The sequence below is a fragment of the Canis lupus genome, chromosome 27, assembly GCF_003254725.2.
Source record: "Canis lupus dingo isolate Sandy chromosome 27, ASM325472v2, whole genome shotgun sequence".
NCBI lineage: Eukaryota > Metazoa > Chordata > Mammalia > Carnivora > Canidae > Canis > Canis lupus.
Genome location: NC_064269.1, coordinates 31,840,776 through 31,849,974, shown reverse-complemented (window position 1 = coordinate 31,849,974; position 9,199 = coordinate 31,840,776).

Genomic DNA, 9,199 nt, shown 5'->3' with positions numbered 1-9,199 from the left:
TCTAATGATGCGGTTGTATTAAATGCTGTATCCAAATATCTGATGCCCTGACCTGAACGACAATTAAACACAGAAGTCACAGTCCTACAGGAAATAAGCACAGTGCATGTGAAAGATCATAGGAATAAGAGTCAAACCCTGTTTCTACTTTGTAACTTTGTATATCAAGTACTTTCCGGGTCTAAATTTTATTGAACTGGGATATCCCTGAGGGCCTCTGCAGCTTGTACAAGTTAGACAGGCTTATGTTGATGGAAGACTAAAGATTTAAACTCAGGAATCTGATCATTTGGGTCTTCTTTGCGGTGCCTTGGCTCAGTTGATTGAAAATATTTAGATGTGATAAAGTTTAGACTCCAATGCAAAGGAGAGGTAGTTGAACTCTCTGAATAAAATGATGGGTTGCTTCACCCTTGAGGTTGTGTCAAATGTAATGTGCACATAGCTATCTTTCCCCAATACTTTCAAGGCAATTGTGTAATTCAAAGGCTGCTTCTGTGTGACTTGGATGCTTTGGATACCAGCAGTATTAATTTCTTCATTTCAATTTTGTAATCTGTGGTAAAAGAATGAAGTAAATTAACTGAAAAGAGAGGCAGAATTATAGAGAGGAAAGAGATCTGGGTTCTAATCCTAGCCTGACCAGTAAATTACTCTGTAATTTGGGACAAAGATTTCTCTCTTTGGATCCTCTAGTTTGCCTGAATAAGGTAATGTAAGGCTCATAGTAGTGATAATTCCATGACTTTGAGGCCCATGGAGTCTGAGAATTCAAGTTGCTCAGCACTCAAGAAAATATCTTGTGCTGCAGGCTCTGCACTATTTTGCACAAATGACTTACTTGCCATTGGCCAGAAGACTAGAAGCCCAAGGAAAGCATCTGGTAAGGGGGTAAGGAGACTGTGGATTTCCAGACCAGGGGAATTTAAAACACTCCTATTTTTTATTTTAATTCTTGGCCTGACTAGAATTCCATTTCAGTTCCCCCCTTAGTAGAAAAGAAAAAGTACAAAAGAAAAAATAAATAAATCCAAGGGTAGAACTGTGACATGGAAGAAATGTAGTGGTGGAGTGTGCTTCTCCCTCCAGTAGGGACTCTTGCCTCTACTCATGCATCTGTTTTCCAGCTAGCAGCTCCATTTGATAGCCAGAGCCTCAGGCTGCACTTGTTCATTCTTGTATGCCTCTCAGTTATGGATGTCTAGGTTCTTCTCCAGCTGGGTGAGACTCTGGTCCACATTTGACCTACTTTGCAAATGTTTCTCTAAACATTTTAAGAATGCACCCAGAAGAACATACTCAATGGTCAGGCTGGAGAAGGATCCAGAAACCATGCTACATGAAGAATTGTTGAAGGAATTGATAACATTTAGCCTAGATGGGAAAATGATGATTGCCAGCAAGTATTTGCAAAATTGTAATGAACAAGATGAAGCAGATCTATTTTATGAAGTATTCTAGCTTTTAGTGGTAAGCTAGAAGAGATAAATTGAAAGCCATTCAAATCCTAGAATTCTGTTATTTCCATTTCTAATTCTACCTCTACCATTTCTACTATTTCTAATAAGAAACAAGGAAGCCCTTCTTATATAAATAGCACATATAGTTAAAGGTAAGTCATGGTCCTCATCAAAGTCCTGGCAGCAGAAATCCAGACTCGGAGTAACTGAGAAAGTTTAATCAAAGGGACTATTTAGAAAGGCTTGAGGTGGAAGAGCCTAGCTGGCTCAGTCAGTAGAACATGTAACTCTTGACTTCAGGGTCTTAAGTTCAAGCCCCATATTGGGTGTAGGGCTTATTTTGAAAAAAAAAAAAAAAAAAAAAAAAAAAAAAGAATACAGTAAAAAAGGCCTGGAAAGGATTAAGGAGCCTCTATGAACCGTAAGACAGTAACTTGGGGCTAGCAAAGTTTCCAGTCCTACACCTGAAGGAATCCCAGTAAGTCTTCTCTATACAAAAGGCCTCCAAGAGGGCTGTAGAAGGACCCGGCCACCCCACAGGAGCTTAACCTCCTCTCCTCTTGATTACTTGATGGATTACTGTGAGGTGGCTTCCTCCTTCTACAGCCCTCTTGGAGACCTTTTGTATAGAGAAGACTTACTGGGATTCCCTCAGGTGTAGGACTGGAAACTTTGCTAGCCCCAAGTTACTGTCTTACAATGGAATATTCCTCAGCCATTAGAAATGACCAATACCCGCCATTTGCTTCAACATGGATGGAACTGGAGGGTATTATGCTGAGTGAAATAAGTCAATTGGAGAAGGACAAACATTATATGGTCTCATTCATTTGGGGAATATTAAAAATAGTGAAAGGGAATAAAGGGGAAAGGAGAAAAAAATGAGTGGGAAATATCAGAAAAGGAGACAGAACATGAAAGACTCCTAACTCTGGGAAACGAACTAAGGGTGGTGGAAGGGGAGGTGGGCGGGGGGTGGGGTGACTGACTGGGTGATGGGCACTGAGGTGGGCACTTGACGGGATGAGCACTGGGTGTTATTCTATATGTTGGCAAATTGAACACCAATAAAAAATAAATTTATAAAAAAAAAAGAGGAGAGAAGTTTAAGCTAATAAGTAACTCAATGTTATTCTTTCTCATTCTCTACCCTTCTGTTGATACCTCCCATTGGATAACCCCAATTGGAAGTCAGAAGACAAAAGAGTTCACTGATGTGGTTCACTGTGTAAAGTTCACTTCCAAGAGCAGAGATCAGGTGAAGAGTGGAGAGTGGATGTGGAGGGGCAAATAGATGTGGAGGGGAGTTAGCCAGTGGGTCACAGTATGAAAGAATAGAAACCAACTGTCCACCAGCAATTGTTAGTTGAAGTTGGGAAATAAGCCTGGGTAGGTGTAAAATCTGTGAAGGTGAAGGAAGGACCACGTCAAATAGAATAACACAATCGGCAAAAGAGAACAATAGCAAGAGGAAGTTATCACAGCATTTAAGGGTTTGGAGAATTTTTGGAAATGTTCTGACACTTTCTTGATAATAACAATCATTGTGGCTTTCTTTTTAGATACACGAAATTTGGGCCCCATTCCAGATTTTCTGAATAAAAGTCTCCAGGAGTAAGATCTCGGAAACTTTTATTTTCAAGAGGGGCTCCAGGGGATCCTTGTATTTGTGTCAGTTTGAAAACACTGATGTAGTCCAAGCCTACACTGTAAGTATTAGGAATTGGAGGATTCTTGTTACCACCCAGGCAACTGATTAGCTGGGTCCACTTGCCCCTAATAACATATATAATACATGTGAGAACAGGGGTTAACATTCTGGTGTCTTGACTCTTATATTGATCAAACAGACATGTCTCATGACACTAACTCAGTTAATGCTTCTCAAATTGCACAGAATGTCAGAGAGTTTAGAAAGTGTTAGACTGAAGCAGTTCCAAGAAATGTAGGACCAAACAGTCACCAATACTCCCAGGGTGGACAGCTTGCCGTTGTCTCACATGGCTTCCCTTACTCTGTAGTCTATGTCATTTGCTGCCCTCATCTTCCTCCTCTGACTGGAGTAGTGGTGACCACGGAGGGAGAAAGCTTTGTCTCAGCAGGTGGAGGCAGTGACCTTCACTTAGCCTCCACCCCTTTCCTATTTGTTTACATTATTGGGTAGAAGTTGGGGTCGATGGTGCTGGTGATGTAGGCACCAGCCTCCATGCTAGAGCTCAGTAGCATCATGTCAGAGCAGAAACAGTGTGTTAGGAGAAAATGCTCCTCTGGAGTGTCCCCCCCGCCCCCGCATGAGCAAATAAACACAGTTGTTATTAAACATTTGGAACTGTGCAACTGACCTCTATTTTTTTTTTTGAATACTGAGAGAAACAAGAATCACCATAAACTGAGAAAAGGAGGGAAAGTATTGTCTCAGCAACTAAAGAAGTGAGGAGAAAACATACATAGACAAGAATAATTAGTGAGACTAATATTTTGAAGAAGAGGAAAACCAATCCCTCAAGACTGACCAACTCAACAAATATTATGACAACCAAGCATATATGACAATAAATTGTTTTAAAGAGAGAAACAGGAAAGGACTTTTATTTGATGTAAGACTAGAGGGAAAAGGCTTATACAGGCCACAGAAATTGTGTGCTTATAGAAACTAGCCTAGTGCTTTCTGCAACTTGAAATGAGTTATTTGACTTTGTTTTTTACTTTTTTAAGGGCAGTCAGACTGATGAAAACTAGAATTTAAAACAAGATTCATAAACCTCTTATCCACATCAGTCACACCCTTACGGCCAATCAGGAGGCATGGGTTCTGTCCGGCTGTCTGCATAGGATTTGCTAGACATCTTTTGGGGCTCAGTGTTTGAAAATAAAGCATGGATATTGGACTAAGTAATTGCCAAGGCCCCTTGCAGTATAAGATTCTAAAAACCAAGTAATAAATCTAAGCATATTTCAAACATGAACTAGCCATACCCTTTCTGGCCAGAAGTCCTAAGGCACGGAGTTTTGAGCTCTTTTCATATGTAATACTGCCACCTGCTGTAATGAATGACCACTTCATGAACATTTGGAAGACCCTATCAATTGGAAAACTTTCAATTCCACGGAGCTAGTTCTGAATTTGTTCCCACTCACTGACCAATTTCAATTGTTATGCTATGTGGCTATTTATGTTTATCAAGTGCATGTTTATTCCATATTTATAATATTTATAAATATTTAATATTTATACTTTTTAAATAATAAATTTATTTTTTATTGGTGTTCAATTTGCCAACATACAGAATAACACCCTGTGCTCATCACGTCAAGCGCCCCCCTCAGTGCCCGTCACCCATTCACCCCCACCCCCCGCCCTCCTCCCCTTCCACCACCCCTAGTTCGTTTCCCAGAGTTAGGAGTCTTTATGTTCTGTCTCCCTTTCTGATATTCCCACCCATTTCTTCTCCCTTCCCTTCTGTTCCCTTTCACCATTATTTATATTCCCCAAATGAGTGAGAACATATAATGTTTGTCCTTCTCCGACTGACTTACTTCACTCAGCATAATACCCTCCAGTTCCATCCACGTTGAAGCAAATGGTGGGTATTTGTCGTTTCTAATGGCTGAGGAATATTCCATTGTATACATAGACCACATCTTCTTTATCCATTCATCTTTCGATGGACACTGAGGCTCCTTCCACAGTTTGGCTATTGTGGACATTGCTGCTAGGAACATCGGGGTGCAGGTGTCCCGGCATTTCATTGCATCTGAATATTTGGGGTAAATCCCCAGCAGTGCAATTGCTGGGTCGTAGGGCAGGTCTATTTTTAACTCTTTGAGGAACCTCCACACAGTTTTCCAGAGTGGCTGCACCATTGCACATTCCCATCAACAGTGTAAGAAGGTTCCCTTTTCTCCACATCCTCTCCAACGTTTGTGGTTTCTGTAATGTGTGCATGGTTTTCGTCTGTGTCTGATAGCAGTGTCTGCCTGTGTATTTATAATACTTCTAAACATTAAAGGAGTAATACAGGTGAACAAGGTAAGTTTTGTTTTCATCCAATGCCCTCTGTCTCCCACCCATTCTCAGGCAATCCCTGTTACTAGTTTGTTCTAAATACTTCCAGAGACTGTATTATGTGTTTACATCTTTTCCTTTCTTTTTTTTTTAAAGATTTTATTTATTTATTCATGAAAGACACACACAGAGAGAGAGAGGCAGAGACACAGGCAGAAGGAGAAGCAGGACACTCCCCCCACCCCCTGCCCCCGCTGAGCAGAGAGTTCAATTTAGGGCTGGATCCAGGATCCAGGACCCTGAGATCATGACCTGAGCTGAAGGCAGACATTTAACAGATTGAGCCATGCAGGGGTCCCTTTGTCTGTAAATTTTCATGTACCTCATAGGTTCTATTTATATGATTGAAGTCTAATTCACTTTTCCAGTCTCACATTGATGGTCATTTTGGGTTTTTAGTCTAGTACATCTTTCTTTAACTGTCTGCACCTGTATGACACTTTTGCACAGGTCTATCTAGGGTAAATTCTTGGTAGTAGAACAGATGGATTTTGAAGGAAAAAGATGGCCAAATTAGCCTCCAAATAATTTTTAATCATTAACACAAAATACACAATTAAATATACTTTTCCTAACACTTTTGCCTAAAGTATTAATAAATTTTTATTTTGTCTGAGTTTGAGCAAGTTTTCATGTTTAAAAATCACTTTTATGTCTTTATGAATTGTCTTATGTGCTCTACCTGTTTTCTGATAAAATGATTGATCTTTGTACTTAATTGTAAGATATTAATTTCTATTTGACTACCAGTCTATCTGAAAGGAAATATTTGTCTTTTATGTGTAGTAATTTTTTTTCTATTTGGTTTCTTATTTTATATTTTATAATAATTTATATTATTTTTCACCATGTAGATCTTTTATACTTTATATAGTCATATTTATAAATTTTAGTGACTGCTTTTTTTGTTTATTTTTGTTTCACTTAGATTTTTTCCATTCCAAATTTGAAAAAAATAACTTTCATATTTTCTCCCAATTTTTTCTTTCATTTTTTACTTTAAATCTTGGATTCATCTGAAAGTTATTGCAGAGAATATTTTTCCCAGGTAAAGAGACATATATCCTAATAGAATTTATTTTACAATCCATATTCCCATTACTTTATTGAATTGCTATGTTTATCACAGTGTCTCTATTTCTGTTATGTTATACCTGCTCTATTTTTAAATAGCTACAGGGATCCCTGGGTGGTTCAGCGATGGGGCGCCTGCCTTCTGCCCAGGGTGTGATTCTGGAGTCCTCGGACTGAGTCCCATGTCGGGCTTCCTGCATGGAGCCTGCTTCTCCCTCTGCCTATGTCTCTGCCTCCCTCCCCATGCCTTTCATGAACAAATAAATAAAATCTTTAAAAAAATAAAAATTAAAAAATTAAATAGCTACAAACATTAGACCATGTTGTAAGATCTGAGAAAACTCATTGTCTCATTATGATTCTTTTCCACACATTTTCTGGATATTATTGCATGTTTATTTTTTTCATTTGTAATTTAGAATCAGCTTGTCTAACTCCTTCCACTTCCATCTTGCACATGAACAAACCCCCAAAAAAGTTATCTTTATTTTTATTGTGGTAAAGAATAAATATAAAATTTACCTTCGTAAATTTTTGTGTGCAATATCGTTAACTCTAAGAGCAATGTTGTACAGTGGATCCCTAGAAATGTTTCACCTTGTGTGACTGAAATTCTATACGTATTAAATAGCAGCTTCCCATTCTCCCCTTCTCCTAGCCCCTGGCAATCACCAATTCTATTTAATGAAAATGGAACCATGCAGTATTTGTCTTTCCATGACTGATCTAATATGACTTAGCATAATAACCTCAAATTTCATCCGTATTGTAGCATATGAGAATATCTCCCTCTTTCTAATGGCTGAATAATAATATTTCATTGTGTATATGCGCAACATTTTCTTTATTCATTCATCTATCAATAGACATTTAGTTCCTTTCTATCTCCTTGCTATTGTGAATAATGCTGCAAATAAACTTGGGGCTGTAAATATCTCTTTGAGACCCTAATTCACATATTTTGGGTATATTTGAAGTGGAATCGCTGGATCATGTGGTAGGTCCATTTTTTATTTTTTGAGGAACCTCCGTATTATTTTCCATGGGAGCTGCACCATTTTACATTCCCATGAATAGTGTACAAAGCTTCCATTTTTTCCACATCCTTGCCAACACTGATTTTCTGGGTTTTGTTTATTTGTTTGTTTATTTTTTTTTAAAGATTTTATTTATTTATTCCTGAGAGACACAAGAGAGAAGCAGAAACATACAGAGGGGGAAGCAGGTTCCTCACAGGGAGCTCGATGTGGGACTCGATCCTGGGACTCCGGGATCACACCATGAGCCAAAGGCAGACTCTCAACCACTGAGCCACCCCGGCGTCCCTGGTTGTTTATTTTTTATAATGGTTATTCTAACAGGTATGAGGTAATATCTCGTTTGCGGTTTTGATTTGCGTTTCCCTCGTGGTTAGTGATGTTGAGTATCTTTTCATGCACCAGTTGGCCATTCGTATGCCTTCTTTGGGGAAATTTGTATTCAAGTCCTTTGTCCATTCTTTAATCAAGTTGTCTGGGATTTTTTTTGTTATTGAATTTTAAGAATTCATTATTTATTTTTGGGTAGTAAACCCTTATCAGATATATGGTTTGCAAATATTTTCTCCGATTCTCTATATTGCCTCTTCACGCTGGTGGATTATTTCCTTTGCTGAGCAGAAGCATTTTGTTTTGATACATTCCCACTTGTCTATTTTGATTTTTGTTGCCTGTTCTTTGGGTATCATACCCATGAAATCACTGCCAAGACCAATGCTATGAAAGGTGTCCCCTATGTTTTCTTCTAGAAATGTAATGGTTTTAGGTCTTTAAGTCTTGATAGCCATTTTATGTTGATTTTTACGTATGGTGTGATATAGGGTCTGCTTTCATACTTTTCCATGTGGTTTTCCCATCGCCATTTGTCGAAGAGACTATCTTTTCCCCATTGTGTAGCATGGCACCCTTTTTGATCATTTGACTGTACATGTATGAGTTTACTTTTGGGCATTCTACTCTGTTCCATTGATCCTATATGTTTGTGATTATGCCAATACCATGCTTTTTTGAATTCTGTGGCTTTGTAATATGTTTTCAAATCAGGAAGTCTGGGGTCTCCAGCTTTGCCCTTTGTCAAGATCATTTTGGCTACTCAGGGACCTTTGTGATTTTATATGAATTTTGAGATTTTTAAAATATTTTTGTCAAAAGCACTATTGAGATTTTGATAAAGATTGCATTGAATTTATAGATTACTTTGATTGTATGGACTTTTTAACAACATTAAGTCTTCCAATCCATGAACATTGGATAATTAAAATTTTTTTTTTTACCCATTTAGTCATTCTACATCTTTTGACTGGAGAATTTTATCCATTTTCATTATTGATAAGGAAGGAGTTACTATTGCTTTTTTGTTAAATGTTTTCTGGCCATCTTGTAGCTCTTTTGCTCTTATTTTCTTCTCTTGCTGCCTTCGTTTGTATTTCATTGATTTTATGTAGCAGTATGTTTTGATTTCTTTCTCATTTTCTTCTGCATATCTTCTATAGGTATTTTTTTTTCTGGTTACCATGGGATTTTCATAAAACATCTTATAGTTGTAACAATTTATTTTAAGC